This window comes from Nicotiana tomentosiformis, chromosome 12 (genome assembly GCF_000390325.3).
Source record: "Nicotiana tomentosiformis chromosome 12, ASM39032v3, whole genome shotgun sequence".
Classification (NCBI taxonomy): Eukaryota; Viridiplantae; Streptophyta; class Magnoliopsida; order Solanales; family Solanaceae; genus Nicotiana; species Nicotiana tomentosiformis.
Genome location: NC_090823.1, coordinates 111,314,006 through 111,329,127, shown reverse-complemented (window position 1 = coordinate 111,329,127; position 15,122 = coordinate 111,314,006). Strand labels below are relative to the sequence as shown.

At 39.4% G+C, this 15,122-nt stretch overlaps 1 long non-coding RNA gene across 2 annotated transcripts; it reads left to right on the top strand.

The window, feature by feature from the left end:
- The first annotated feature begins 433 nt into the window (after nucleotides 1–433).
- On the top strand, nucleotides 434–4,622 carry LOC104119097 (uncharacterized). Of its 2 annotated transcripts, XR_004503115.2 has the most exons (4): nucleotides 434–520; nucleotides 1,878–2,030; nucleotides 2,556–2,625; nucleotides 4,029–4,622. It is a non-coding gene; the product is annotated as an uncharacterized lncRNA (long non-coding RNA). The 2 variants fall into 2 exon arrangements; XR_011413035.1 differs by having other exon boundaries at nucleotides 2,556–4,062.
- The last annotated feature ends 10,500 nt before the right edge of the window (nucleotides 4,623–15,122 follow it).

Below are 15,122 nucleotides of genomic sequence, written 5' to 3'. Positions count from 1 at the left end.
GAATTGTTTGAACGATATTTGGCTAGATTTGGTTGGTTTAGGGGCTTGTTCGAAAGGAAAAACCGTGGTTGATTGTTGAGTTGGTTGCGCAAAGAGGTAAGTGTCGTGTCTAACTTTGACTTGAGAGAATTAGGACTTGTTGTTCTATTTGTTATGTGAATCATGCGGGGAAACAACGTATATGCGAGGTGACGATGTATATACGCTGTCACGGGTTAAAGAATGCGAGTTTGGCTTTTTACCTTTTTGTCATCACTTATTCCATGTTATTCCTACTTCTTAATAAGAGGGAATACATGCACCTCATGGTCAACATGAGTACTTCCTTAGAATTAAAAGTTTATCTGAGGGTAATTATGTCATTTCATGTGTATCCAGCTCATTGCTGGCTCTGTGTAGCCCGACACGTGGAGATCCGTCATCTCCACATCTACGAAAAGTAAAGCCATCTCCAGAAGACTTGCTCTCTCTCCGTGCTCATGTTCTTAATTTTGTATTTCAATGGTTTTTCCTCTGTCAGGTATTCTCTTCTAGCCCCTCTTTTATTCATCTTTATTTGTATTTCTCGTGAGTATCAACTGCTTTTGTTCTCTAGGTGTTTGACAAATATCCTTGCAATTTCTGGCAAGTTACAGCTGGATAACTTGTATATGGCATACTCTTGAAATAAATTTCTTGTGTGTAAGATATTCAAGTACACTCAATAGGAAATTTACAGTAAGACTGGGACGACGAGGATTTATGTACTAATATGATGGTATCCCTCGACTGCGTTTCTGAAATGTCTTTTATGGCTTCAACTTGCTACGACTTGATTTAATTAGCTTTCACGTATACTCATTTTAACATCTTTGCTCTTTTAATTATATGGCTGAACCATTTTGCCATCACTAGTTAACATTAATTATTTTATTTAGAGATAGTATGATGAACTTGATTACTTGAATAGGAAAGAAAAACTTACAGTATAAATTTTGGGGCAGTTAAATATATTAGTACTTTTTCCTTGTAACATTTTTGTCGTGCACTTTGAGATCTGCTGGTTGCATGTTTTTGAAGCTTTGCCTTCTACATTTTGGCAACTAATTTTTCTTGGAGCTCATAAGTTTTACAAATTACTTGGTTACTCATGGAGGGAAAATTACACTGATGAGTGATGGGAACTCGCATGTAGAACAGCGGTTTCTCACTGTGAATGGTTAAGCTATGAGATTGTGGTTTCATGAGACTTTGCACATTTCGTTGATACAGAAAGCGTCAATGAAACAGTGTTAAAAGCAAAGCTGCATTTTTGCTTAAACATTTGAAGAACATGTTGCGTAAAAATCCCCATAGGCATGATTACTAAGTACAAATAGTTAGAACATATGATAGTGTTCTACTGCTCTTTGTGATTCTGATTTACTTCTGATTTACTGCTCTTTGTGATTCTGCCACAGATTTACAACTTTTTCCATGCTTGCCTCAACTGTATTTCTCAACATTCTGATAGTTTCCAGTAGAATAAAAGATATACTATATTTTGACAAAGTATTCATGCATTATTAAATTTGGTGTGTAAGTTTAAGACATTAGGGAAATAACAGTCTAATTATGGTACCTATTACTTTCATATATGTTGTCATTTGAAAGTTTTACAACTTTAGCTTCAGTCTTTCACTTTAACCGCTGCCCTGGACTCACCCGACGAGAATGATCCAAACACCCATTTATTCATCTTTTTAAATGATAGTGTGTTTTACATGGAATAACTTTGTCATAGCCCTGTATTGAATTCATCTACCTTTCCAATGTTGTAGAATAAACAGCAAACGCTCCTGCTTAAAGTCTACTGAGGTAATTTTTTGCTTGATTTTTGTGAACTATTTGAAATGCAGATGTCTCACAGTAATAAGTTTGTGAAGGAATGTCTTCTGACCGAACGAACAAACATATACAGAAGATACAAATGAGGAATACTTGGTGGAAAAGTTGATTGCAGAAGCATCTGAAGGAGAAAATTGTTGTGCTATTATATTCACTGACGTCTGGTAATTGCCACAGTCCTTATAAAAAATTATAATCACTGACATCCCTGCTGGTGCTAAAACATGTGAACTTTAGAGGAAAACATGTGAACTTGTAGCTAAATTGTTTTCGGGGTTAACAGCACTGCACAAATATGACATTCCTCAACAAACACAAAGCACTTGCAGCAAATTAAAATGCATGTATAGCCCATCAAAGAAAAAAAGCCTTCAACAGTTTACGGTAAAGTGTTATTCACGAAATCAATCTTTTAACATTCTAATCAGAAAAGTTATAGAAACTATGTACAACAGATAAAATGGAATTGCATATTTAAACAACAAATTGAACCTTGCTGCGTTTTTATATGTCAAAACTTGCTAGATTCTAAACCTGTTAAGGTTTCTCTCTTTTTGATTGAATAGTAAAAATGGATATTTGTTTGTCGTAAATTCTCTTTATATAGAAAAAACTATTGTTGCTGTTAGACTGTGGGTAGCTTTGATATTTTTTGATTCATCTCTAAATTAACCCCTAATAATTCACAGCAACGCTGCAATGATCACATTTACCGGGCAGTCTGCTGATGCATTTATGACCATAATAGCTGGTGAATTGGTATATTCCATTTCATTTTCCTTGTACTCTAAACCGAAAATGTCATATATGCTATGCAACATGTGCTACATCTAACATCTGTATGGTCATGAAGAATAACAACTACTATCTTTCATATTTTATTTCTTGTGCAACCGTCAGTTGAACCTTAATATTCTGTGCTACACATCAAATGTACAGGTGGTCTATCAAAACCTTACTTAAACATAATGTTTACCTACACATTAAAGTAATTAATCCATGCTTACATCAAATGTGTTTTCTTTTTTGCTTCTTCTGAATTATCAACATGATCCAGAAGTGTTTTGACTAAAAACTGATTCTTACAATTATGTCTTCTAATTATATATTGGCTACATTTATTTCACTGTTGCTAGAGTTGATTTGACATAGTTTATCATCTTTGTTGATAGCAATTCTAACTGTTGCTATCTTGCACAAATCCATATCAGCAGGTACTGCTGGAAGACCATATGACTTTGGCATTATGGCTTCTGTATTTGTTGGTTTGTATATCCAAAGCATTTTACTGTGTTGAAATAACAAAATATTAGAAATAAACGGCTTATAAAGAGTAACATTTCTGTGGTAACTCTATAATTTTCTATTTCTCTTTTGGACACAAGCTCATTCCTTACGGATATTGTCACTATACCTCAATTTCTAATAGCAAAGCTTTGTTCACGTTGGGCCCGGGCAAAGCCCGGGCTACCCTTACTAGTTTTATAAGGCGACTTGTCGAATTTTAATCTCACTAAAACAAGTGTGCAGTTTGCAACCAACCACGTGAATAATGTGAGAAATATGTGCTCTGCAAATTACTGCTACTAAATTGATCACTCGTCTCTTGTTATATGCTTTGGTTGCTACTTGATCTTGCTTGTTATCCATGCCTTGTTATCTATTATTTAAATTTTCACTTGTTTGGTTTATTTATTTCTCGCTCAATATCTATTTACCTACTATATGTTACTACCTGAATTAATTGTATAACTTTATTGTTTCATGTGTTACTTGCCTTTATTGTCTTTACATTACTTGTTACACTTTATTTCAAATTTTGTGAGTTTTTTAGCTATTCTTGTATTGGTAATTTGTAAAGAAATATGGATACGAGGTATTGGTTACCTTCGTTTGTATTGGTAGTTCATTGATGTTCTGTACACTTTATTTTCCTTTCGTGTTGAGATTCCATTATTGGTTGTGTTGAGTTGCTTAGGTGTATGTGTTGATATTAGGAATGGGTTGCGCTCTGCAATAGTATTGAAATGAATTTAGATATCGGGGTAGGGTTGCATGATAAGTAGATATTTTGACCGATTATTTGCTCTCTTTTAACTGCGATTTAGCTCAAAAATACTTAAATGTATTCCCGGAAACTAACAAAATGTGCTTACTTGCAGAAAAATTGGAAAGAAGTCAAAATCAACACATAAAGGAGTCAAAAGTGAACAAGAACCAAAACAGGGCAAAAAGGTCAGTAGTGCGCACCGCACAATTCTAGTGCGGGGCGCAGAGAGGAGATTCAAAAATAGTATTTGGGCAAGCTGAAGGAGTGCGGACCGCACCAAAATTGTGCGGCCGCAGAATATCAAGTGCGGCCGCACTCACTATTATGCCGTCCGCAAGAGTGAAAAATCAGAGAGTTGGATTCAAGTTTAAAGTCAAGGATTGCGGACCGCATCATTTTTATGCTGTCGCACAATCAGAAGTGCGGCCGCACTCGTTTTTATGCGGACCGCAGATGCCCCGAAGTTCCAAGCCCAAAATTTCAAGAATGCGGACCGCACAATAATTGTGCTGCCGCAGAAGCTCAATGTGTCACGATCCAAAATCCGTTAAAGGTCGTGATGGCGCCGGACACCACTGTCGGGCAAGCCAACACTAAATAATTAATTAAATTCTCATTTTAATATTTTTGAAATCATAAATTTTACTTCAATTTATCTAGTAAAAGATGAATTTAAAGAATAGATAACAATATTTTTCAATTCCAATACTGAACATCCCATAATCATCCCAGAATCCGGTGTCATAAGTGCATGAGCATTTTTAAGAATTTAAAATAAAATACAATAACTGTCCGAAATACAAATTTGGACCGAAAAGAAAATACAATACTCTGAAGGAGACTCTGCTGGCTGCTGGTCGTACATAAGATGCATCTCACCTAAGTCCCCGTAATAATCGCGCCTCCGTTCCCACAAGGTCACTAGTCATATATGTACCTGTACAAAATGTGCAGTAAGTGTAGTATGAGTACGTAAATGTCACGACCCAACTGGAGGGTCATGACTAGCACCCGGGCCATACTTGCCGAGCACCAACGTACATTTTATCTAACCTTTCTTATTATCTTTAAGGGCCGACAAGATCAATATAAATGGTAGACATGGATCATGAACATCCAACAATGAAAGATAATGTCATGAACATACATAACATAGGACGGCAAGACTGTCAAGAAACTATATATAAGGTACGAGCTACCATGAGTCGACACCTGTCTATGAGCCTCTAAAGGAACATAAGTTCTACAACATTGCCGGAACAGGGCCCCGACATACCCATAATATCTATAACAAAAATGCATACCAAGACCACGACAAGTCCGGAGAAGGGATCTCGCCAATAACCGCTGAACTGGACAGCCTACTGTGGTGGGGGAGCTGCGTCTACCTGTCTATCAGGACCTGCAGCACGACATGCAGCGTCCACAAATAAAAAAGGACGTCAGTACGAATAAAGTACTGAGTATCTAAGGCAGGAAAGCATAGGTAAGAACAATATTGTAAACAAGGATAGAGAATATACAACCTGTGATATCTGGGTACCTGTAAGGACTACTGACATGAAATACATGATACATACATATATATGCATAAACTTTTAAAACATACATCTTTGTGGGCATCATCATCATCATAGCGTACCCGGCCGTAATAGGCTCGGTAAAACGTACCCGGCCATCATAGGGCTCGGTAGAATCGTACCCGGCCACATGGAGCTCGGTAAAACCCAACTGATCAGTGGTTGCACAATAGGTGCCGTACCCGGCCGACTATAGCGCGGCTCGGTAGAGTGAAATAGATACATATATATGATGCATTCTGGACCCATTGGAATCACATTTTGAACCTTTCGGAGTGACATAAGGTCGGTATCCTTCGTACACGTTATTAGGATTAATTCTTCATCAAGAATCTTATAAGAATCAGGAACTACCAACAACATTGATAATATAAGAATAAGAGAAGTAACATCAATATCAATCGTTTCATAAGAAGGGCAGCAATGTAAGTACTGCTAGCTTCTAAGAGTAGAGTATCTTTAGGAGCTCGTTCAATACATTATGTACAATCGGAGTCGTGCAAAAGAATGAAGGGGATAGCCTCACATACCTTGTATATACTGCCCAGCCTCAAGCTATGAAAATGTCACGACTCCTTTGTCTACAATAAGAGAAATGACACTATCATTATCGTTTAAGCGTCGTAACTATTATGTATCGACCGCAACCTATTTTACGATGAAACGGACAGCACCTCCCCTATTTATATGACTTCCCACAAGTCAATACAATCACCAAACAGCCCAAACAACATCATTAATAATCATATTGAGCCTCCAAAACAGTCCACCAACCAACAACATTACTACCAAGCCTTTCGATATATATTTCACAAGTTCTAGCTTCAACGACTTAGCCGCAACTTGGATAATCTTAAATATATATAGAGTAAGAGGTTCCTTACCTTTAAACAGAAAGAACAACTCCAATTTGACCTTAATTTTTCACGAAATATCCCTTCAATTCTGTCACAAGAACAAGGAAGCGAAACTAGCAATTAATTCGGGTTTTTCGGCACTAGAATTACTTTAGAAGACTTGAAATCACCTAGGGTTGATATTAAAAACTTGAAGGTGTATTTACAGAACATAAAACACTTAAAACAACCTCCCACACGAGCTGGAACAACACAAAAATCAGCAACAACAAGAAGAACAAGAAACTTACTAGCGCCACGGGATTCCCGACATTTGATTTGTGTTGTTTGCCCTTTGTTTGGGTCTTGGATCATGAGAGAACCTTGAAAGACTGTTTTTAGGGTTATAAGGTCTGAATATACTGAAAAATAATGACTTAAAACGGGGTTGAGGTATCTTATATATATCCATATGTCTTAAACCGCCTATGTGGGCCCCATAGAGAGCTGCTTGGCGCACTCTCACGAAAACGCGAATATCTCTTTCCGAGATCGTATCGATGAACGGTTTAATGCGTTGGAAACTAGACTCATAGATATTCAATTTGATAGGTAGATCACCCCATAATTCCAAGCACATTGGGAGAAAAATGCAGTAACATTTAACCTAAAGTTTAAGTAAAATTATAAACTTAAGTTGCGACAACTTTTATCGACTTTTGTTTCATAACTCGCTTGACTTCAAGACTTATGATACATATATTATATGATTCAAATACATTAAAACAAGACCTCTTGGGACAGTTAATCACCTCTAGTGTTACCCGAAAATACGGGTTACAACATCCTTGATTAGTTTAACTTCAAATATTTGTTAACCACTCTTATACACCCTTGTATCGTTTAAGACCAATATGATTAACTTCTTATCATCTCAAAGATAATCTCTTCTTGGATTTACGTCGACTAACTTACGACGTGATCTAAGGTACGCGAATTTGGGTTGTAACAGTAAATCAACGCGTACCAAGTAAGTGTCCCGCCTAACCTCGAAGAAGTAGTGACGAGAGGTCGACTCCGACACTTACTGTGGCCACCAATAATATAAGGTACAATAAAGAAGTTAATGAATATGAGACAGAGTAAATATATGAAACAAACAAGTATAAAATACGTTGCACAATTTCCCCCTTTACAATTTACTCAAGCTTTTAACTAGCGAGTTCCCTCCGTAACCGGAGCATATATATATATATATATATATAGATGTAGTAGATCTCATCAAAGAGGTTGTTATCATAATTCAAATCAGGGAAAGACCCTCAAATACACTGGCTTCTTGCCAAATGTTACGCACGATTCCACGAGGATAATATATATAGGAAATGCCGAGGCGTACGACCCTATCCAACATAAAAGTAAACTGTGCACTGCCGAGGATCGAACGGCGCGTACCATAGATGCAACTATTAACCTGCCGTGGCGAACGACCCGCTCCCATAAGAGTGTGGTACATAAATCCCGTCGAGGTGAACGGCTCGATCCTATAAGAGTGGTAGAAGGAAATACCCCGCTCGCGAATCATACGTGCGACGCGGTCAAATATAAATTTAAGGAATTTTCCCTCTCGTGGATCATACTTGAGACGCGGTCAAATATAAATTTAACATTAAAATCATATCTTTTTCTTGATTCTTTTCAAAATAAGGGAAATTCAGCTTGTAGCTTTTTAAGGAAATTACCCCGCTCGCAAAACATACATGCGACGCGATTACACATAGATTTCTTAAGTTATTATGGTGTTCCTCAATTCTTTTCAAAAATACGAAGTTCAACCGCAAATTTTCCTCAATTTCAACTCCTTTCGAAACATTTAATAAGCTAACTCAATCCCGCTTCCTTTCAAGGCAAGCAATAAGCATAAATTCAACAACAATAGCAACAAGGCATGATGTAAGCCTAAAACTACCCGAACATAGGCATAGTTAGTAGCTACGTACGACTCTCGTCACCTCGTGCGTATGTGGCCCCCACAAATAAAATCACATAATAATTTAGTTCACCTATGGGGTTAATTCCCTCTTACAAGGTTAGAAAGGAGACTTATCTTGCTCCGGAATTCCATACCTGGCTCCAAGGCCGCTCCGACAATTCAAACTGATGCCCCTCGCTCCAAAACTAGTCAAAGATGATGCAATCGAATCAAAATATACTCTAATACTCATAATTAATCATTTTATAACAATTTTCAACTTCGTTCCAAAAGTTGATAAAATCACCCTCGGGCCCACGTGTCCGGATTTCGAAAAGTTTTGAAGATAAACTTTACCCATAACCCCACGAACTCAAATATATAATTTATTCTCTATTTCGTGCTCAAATTCGTGATCAAAATCCAAGAATACCAGTTTATAAGTTTCCTACCAAAACCCCACAATTTCTATAAATTTCCATGACTAAATCCGTATATAAACCATGTATTTAACTCACAATGTGCGGGAATTACTTATCTCATAATAGATAATGAAATCTCCTCTTCAAAAGCTCCAAAAATCGCCCAATCAAAATGAAATGTGGAGGAAAATGGCCAAATCCCATATATAAAACTTCACTGCCCAGGTCCGCCCATCTTCGCGATCGCGGAAAGACCATCGCGATTGCGAAGGCCAAAGACACTGCCCCCAAATTTCCTCTTCGCGTTCGCATTCCTCACGACGCGTTCGCGAAGCTTTCTGCCCTCACTGCTTCGCGTTCGCATACCCAGCCTCGCGTTCGCGTAGGCCAAACATCCTCAGGCCCAGTCCTCATTTCCTTCTACGCGTTCGCGACTCCCCACTCGCGTTCGCGTAGGTTCCTCAAGTTCTTCACCGCGTTCGCGTCTCAACCTTCGCATTCGCGAAGGACAAATCCCAGCAGCCTCAAAGTTCCTCTTCGCGAACGCAGGACTCGCTTCGGGTTCGCGAAGAAGGAAACCAGATACCAGATACAGCAGCAGCAAATCATTCCGTTTTGGTCCGAAACCACCCCGAAACACAAACTTGCTCGAGACCTCAAATCACATCAAATCATGAATCGCACCCCAATTCAAACTTAATAAACTTTGAAATTTCAACTTCTACAATCGATGCCGAAACCTATCAAATCATGTCCGATTATCCTTAATTTTTTCACACAAGTCACATTTGACATTACGGACCTACTCCAACTTCCGGAATCAGATTCAGACCCCGATATCAAAAAGTCCACTTTCGGTCAAACTTCTCAAAAACCTTCAAATTTCTAGCCTTAGCCAAATGACTCCAAAATGATCTACGGACTTCCGAATCCACTTCTGGATTCCCAGGCTCGGAATCCCAAACGGACATTGATAACATTGAAATGCACTTCAACCCAAATTTATGAAATTATTCCAAAATGCCTACTTCCACGATAGGCGTCAAAACGCTCCCGGGTCATCCAAAACCCGATTCAGACATACGCCCAAGTCAAAATTCATCATACGAACATGTTGGAACCTTCAAATCCCGATTCCGAGACCGTTTACTCAAAAAATCAACCTTAGTCAATTCTTCCAACTTAAAACTTCCGAAATGGGAATTTTCTCGTGGTCATAATACCTGAAGTGAAGTTGCTCATGGCCTCAAACTGCTGAACGATGCGCTAGAGCTCAAAAGGAACGGTCTGGTCGTTACATTCTCTCCCACTTAAACATATGTTCGCCCTCGAACGTGCTAAGAACTGCTCTGGATTGTCCGAAATCACTGTTTAATACCTCGTGCACTTACCTGTTTTGCCACAACTCAGTTGAGCACACTAGCGCGATCCAGTCTGAAGATTCTCCCTTTTTACTTAGCCAAATAAGCCTTAGAGTCTAATTCCAACATCCGGAATTCTCTGCCAGGCTTGTTTCCATCATAGGAACTTCGTATCAATCACTACACGATGCATCGATACATGATTGCATACCTTTGCTGAATTCATACTATGCACTGCATAACTCACATGACCATAATAACATCCTCTGATGACAATAGCCGAAATTCCACGATTCTGATACTCACAATGCACCTCATGACATATATAAGTCTTGTTCCAACTCTTGCAATACTGCCACGACGGAAGAGATGTATAGAAATTTATACCAACTACCGAGTCAACAAATCACTGAATCTCTCCCTTTGACTAGAATCAACACCTCATTATGAACCAAATAATGGTATTTGCTCTTTAATATACTTCATATAATCTGATCGCACTGATCCCAGATCCCAAAAATCTCGTCTCACTTAGTATAAGCTGCTCAGGCAACAAGCCACCCCCGACATAACCAAAAGTCTCATATGATGCTGCAATGTGCCAATAAGCTACGAACTCAAACGTGATACATACTCAACCCACACAACTAATCAGACAACCGAAAGGGTGTTATGAACCTTCCCCAGAAAATGGAAACAAAACACACGAAAATAGATATAGGGGACTGTAATCAACATCCCATTGTTGCGGCGTGCCACCCGATCCACACATAAAATCCACATAAAGAGATACTTACCGAGCTAGAATGCCTATTACTACAAAATACCTGAATATCGACCACAAGCATGCTAATTGCATAATACCATCCTTGGGGAGACAGATAGCGCCATACGCTACAAAACGCAAGCACAACTAAGGTGCGATATATGATTTGAATCTCGAGAGCCATCCTACTCACATAACACTATCACTATGCGGAACCCCAACACATAAGAAATTTACCAAGCCGTTTCATAACTCACACGACACAATATAGTATTACATGAAATAGCCGACGACGAAACGACATCCAATGTCCGAATACTCCTCCACAAGGAGCGTTATGCTAAAATGAACACATCCGACCTGATATAGAGCCTATATTTATATTTAAATATATCCACAGACCTCAAGTCGATTCTGATTGCACCGTACTAGGCTAATAACTTTTTAAGGATCCATAATAACCCCTTTTCCCATAACACACAAGAATAACCATCATAACCGGAACAAACTTCCACAGTCCACAACCAAGTGAACCGAGCGCCCTCCTGGCATAAATTCTCACATGAACAATAGTACCACAATCTCCATACTCGGTTCCAATCTTCGATCAATCCAGTGACTACATGTCACACTAATACAATCTCCCCGTGGGACGTGCTCCCATGACCTTCCGCACCAGATAAAAAGTTTGCACATCCATATCACCGGCCGCACAAATGCTGTAAAGCAAATCAAAAATCCGAAATCACTACTCAAAGCCTCTTACACAGGACACCGATTTTAGGTAATGCTAAAAACAATGCCAGCTGGCTCTAACCATCTGAATCCTTTCTCGCTCATCCGAGCTCGTGACATTCTTGCTAACACCGAACCGCAACCTTGATCCTCAACTTCCAAACCCCATGCTAATCACTGCATTTAATCAGGCCAATGCGCAAGAGCACAAAATATTTCGTCTTAACTTCTGAACTACTAATAAGGTAAACACTTCATCACAAATAAACCTTCTACTTAACTCATTCCAAGAGAACCATTGCAACACGCGACTGAATCCTCATATCCGCAGAAAATACCAACTTCAAATAGTGGTCTAAACCACCATAACCCTTACGGGATCCATCTGCACATAACAGGCCATAATACTCGAAAACCTCCAAATAAGATCAGTTACGGCGACCGTCAAACCTCGCACGTATCGTCACAAATCACATGAATAACCCAACACACTGAAGGAGCTGATCATTGCCATCACTATGCCGATTCAACCATTGCTAACCGAACCCGACTTCTCCTAACTTACTCTGGATCTTCCTTAGAAATAACAACAACTCTTTTATCAATATAACGAACTCAATCCGCACTCATCCTCAGTGACCCCATCTCACGAGACCACATTTTTGCCAAAACCCACGAACCATCTCACACCCTCCTTGTGCGCACATCCGCATCTTCAATTGGTACACCCATTCTGATATTTTCTTTATGATTCTGAAGTTATTTTCTCCCATTCTTCCATTGCTATGCCGCATACCGAAGATAACATAGAACACTCCAAGCCACTTTTATAATCCGCTGCAACAACTCAATACTTAACTATACTACGAACTCGAAATCCTTAAGCACGCTGAATCACTTTCCTTGTAAATTACCTTTACACGAAGCATAATTCCTGAATCTTCCCAAAACTTTAACATGAGTCAATAAGGCCTACTATAGCACACATTCCCCAATCCTTTGCTCAAATTACCGTTGATGTTCTCTCTTCCTTAGTCATAATATCCCACCAATATGCCGATAATCAGAAATCTCACAATTAGCCAACCATGCAATCCAACCGTAGGGGGTAGAACTCTCCCACTTAGCTTGAAGCTACCATTGCATAACTCTAGAACCCGCCAAGATTCTTTCTTCATCGTTGAACTGATCTTGCACAACCAACTTGCCAAATTCCTCCAAATCCTTCCATTTGACCTTTCATGAACACTGTGAATCACTAACCACATTCACATATTCGACCTCTTGTCGGATAACCAGTAGAATTCTTTCGTGACAGCCCCATCAACACCACGCAACCGCTAACCTGCTCACATGAGATAACCCACCTGTGAAAATTTCATGCCGACATCATCCAATGCCGCTGCATTAGGTACATTAACTACGAAATCAGTAACCCATCCTGAGCCTGTGCTCATTCACCAGCTGTACAAGTCCGTTCACTCCTCATGGATATCAACTAAAGGTGCGACAATACATTCCAATCCAAGGTCATGTTGTATCCTTCTTCATATCAAGCAACTCCCTCCTGTCACACCTAATCTTCCTCAATATAGCAGCCAATACTCCAAATTATGTCAGTAGACCTAGTCACTGTTCATCGTGAATCCCAAATCACTCTAAACTTTCTTAAGGCATGTAGTCATCCTACCACGGAACCCATATGCTACCCTGCCCCAAAGGCGAATCGAAGAAAATCATAACACCGGCGAACTTAACACATTCAATCAAGAACGACGACACCACACCTCGGATGAAGATTCCATCACACTAGAAAATACCAAGCCTCATTACTCCATCAACCCAAATCTGGACATTCATAGGCCAATTTATTTTCTTCCGCCAAAATAAGATACTGAATCTCGGAACCATGCACTAAGCAAACCTCCTTCCAAGTCATTCACTGCCCCGACACATAGGCAAGCATCCTAACATCACATAAATACTGTGCGGCAACAACTCCTGAGCATCATAGCAACCTGTGGATAGCCTCAAAGCTCTCAGAAGTACAGTTACTGAGCGGAAATAACAGAATATCCTTCCACAAGGCGACGAGAATAGTCCAATCAACTACGCAAGGAGAAACATCCCGCACCACATCTGTAGTACCGTTACAATTCCTCAATTCCCGCTTTATAACCAGCGCTTCACGTCGCATAATAGTGAATGGGAAAGGAATGAAGGCATAAGCCTCAAAGGAATCAAATCGCATGCTGAGGAATCAAGAAGGGAAGTTCTCCTAATAGCCCTGTAGCCCCTCGAAGATAAGTACAAACGTCTCCGTACCGACCCGCAAGACTCTACTAGACTCACTCATGGCTCGTGAGACCTAAGTGAACCTAGTGCTCTGATACCATGTTGTCTCGACCCAAAATCCGTTAAAAGTCTTGATGGCGCTGGACACCAATGTTATGCAAGCCAACACTAAATAATTAATTAAATTCTCATTTTAATATTTTTGAAATCATAAATTTTACTTCAATTTATCTAGTAAAAGATGAATTTACAGAATAGATAATAATATTTTCCAATTCCAATACTGAACATCCCATAATCATCCCAGAACCCGGTGTCACAAGTGCATGAGCATTTTCTAGGAATTTAAAATAAAATACAATAATTTCCGGAATACAAATTTGGACCGGAAAGAAAATACAATACTCTGAAGGAGACTCTGCTGGTTGCGGGTCGTACATAAGATGCAGCTCACCTAAGTCCCTGTAATAACCGCACCTCCGCGCCCACAAGGTCACTAGTCATATATGTACCTGCACAAAACGTGCAGCAAGTGTAGTATGAGTCCGTAAATCAATGCGTACCCAGTAAGTGTCCCACCTAACCTCGAAGAAGTAGTTACGAGAGGTCGACTCCGACACTTACTATCGCCACCAATAATATAAGGTACAGTAAAGAAGTGAATGAATATGAGACAGAGTAAATATATGAAACAAACAAGTATAAAATACGTTGCACAATTTCCCCCTTTACAATTTACTCAAGCTTTCAACTAGCGAGTTCCCTCCGTAGCCGGAGCATATATATATATATATATATATATATATATATGTAGTGGATCTCATCAAAAAAGTTGTTATCATAATTCAAATCAGGGAAAGACCCTCAAATACACTGGCTTCTTGCCAAATGTTACGCACGATTCCACGAGGATAATATATATAGGAAATGCCGAGGCGTACGACCCTATCCAACATAAAAGTAAACTGTGCACTGCCGAGGATCGAACGACGCGTACCATAGATGCAATTATTAACCTGCCGTGGCGAACGACCCGCTCCCATAAGAGTGTGTACATAAATCCCGTCGAGGTGAACAACCCGATCCCATAAGAGTGGTAGAAGGAAATACCCCGCTCGCTAATCATACGTGCGACGCCGTCAAATATAAATTTAAGGGATTTCCCCGCTCGCGGATCATACTTGTGACGCGGTCAAATAAAATTTAACATTAAAATCATATCTCTTTCTTGAGTCTTTT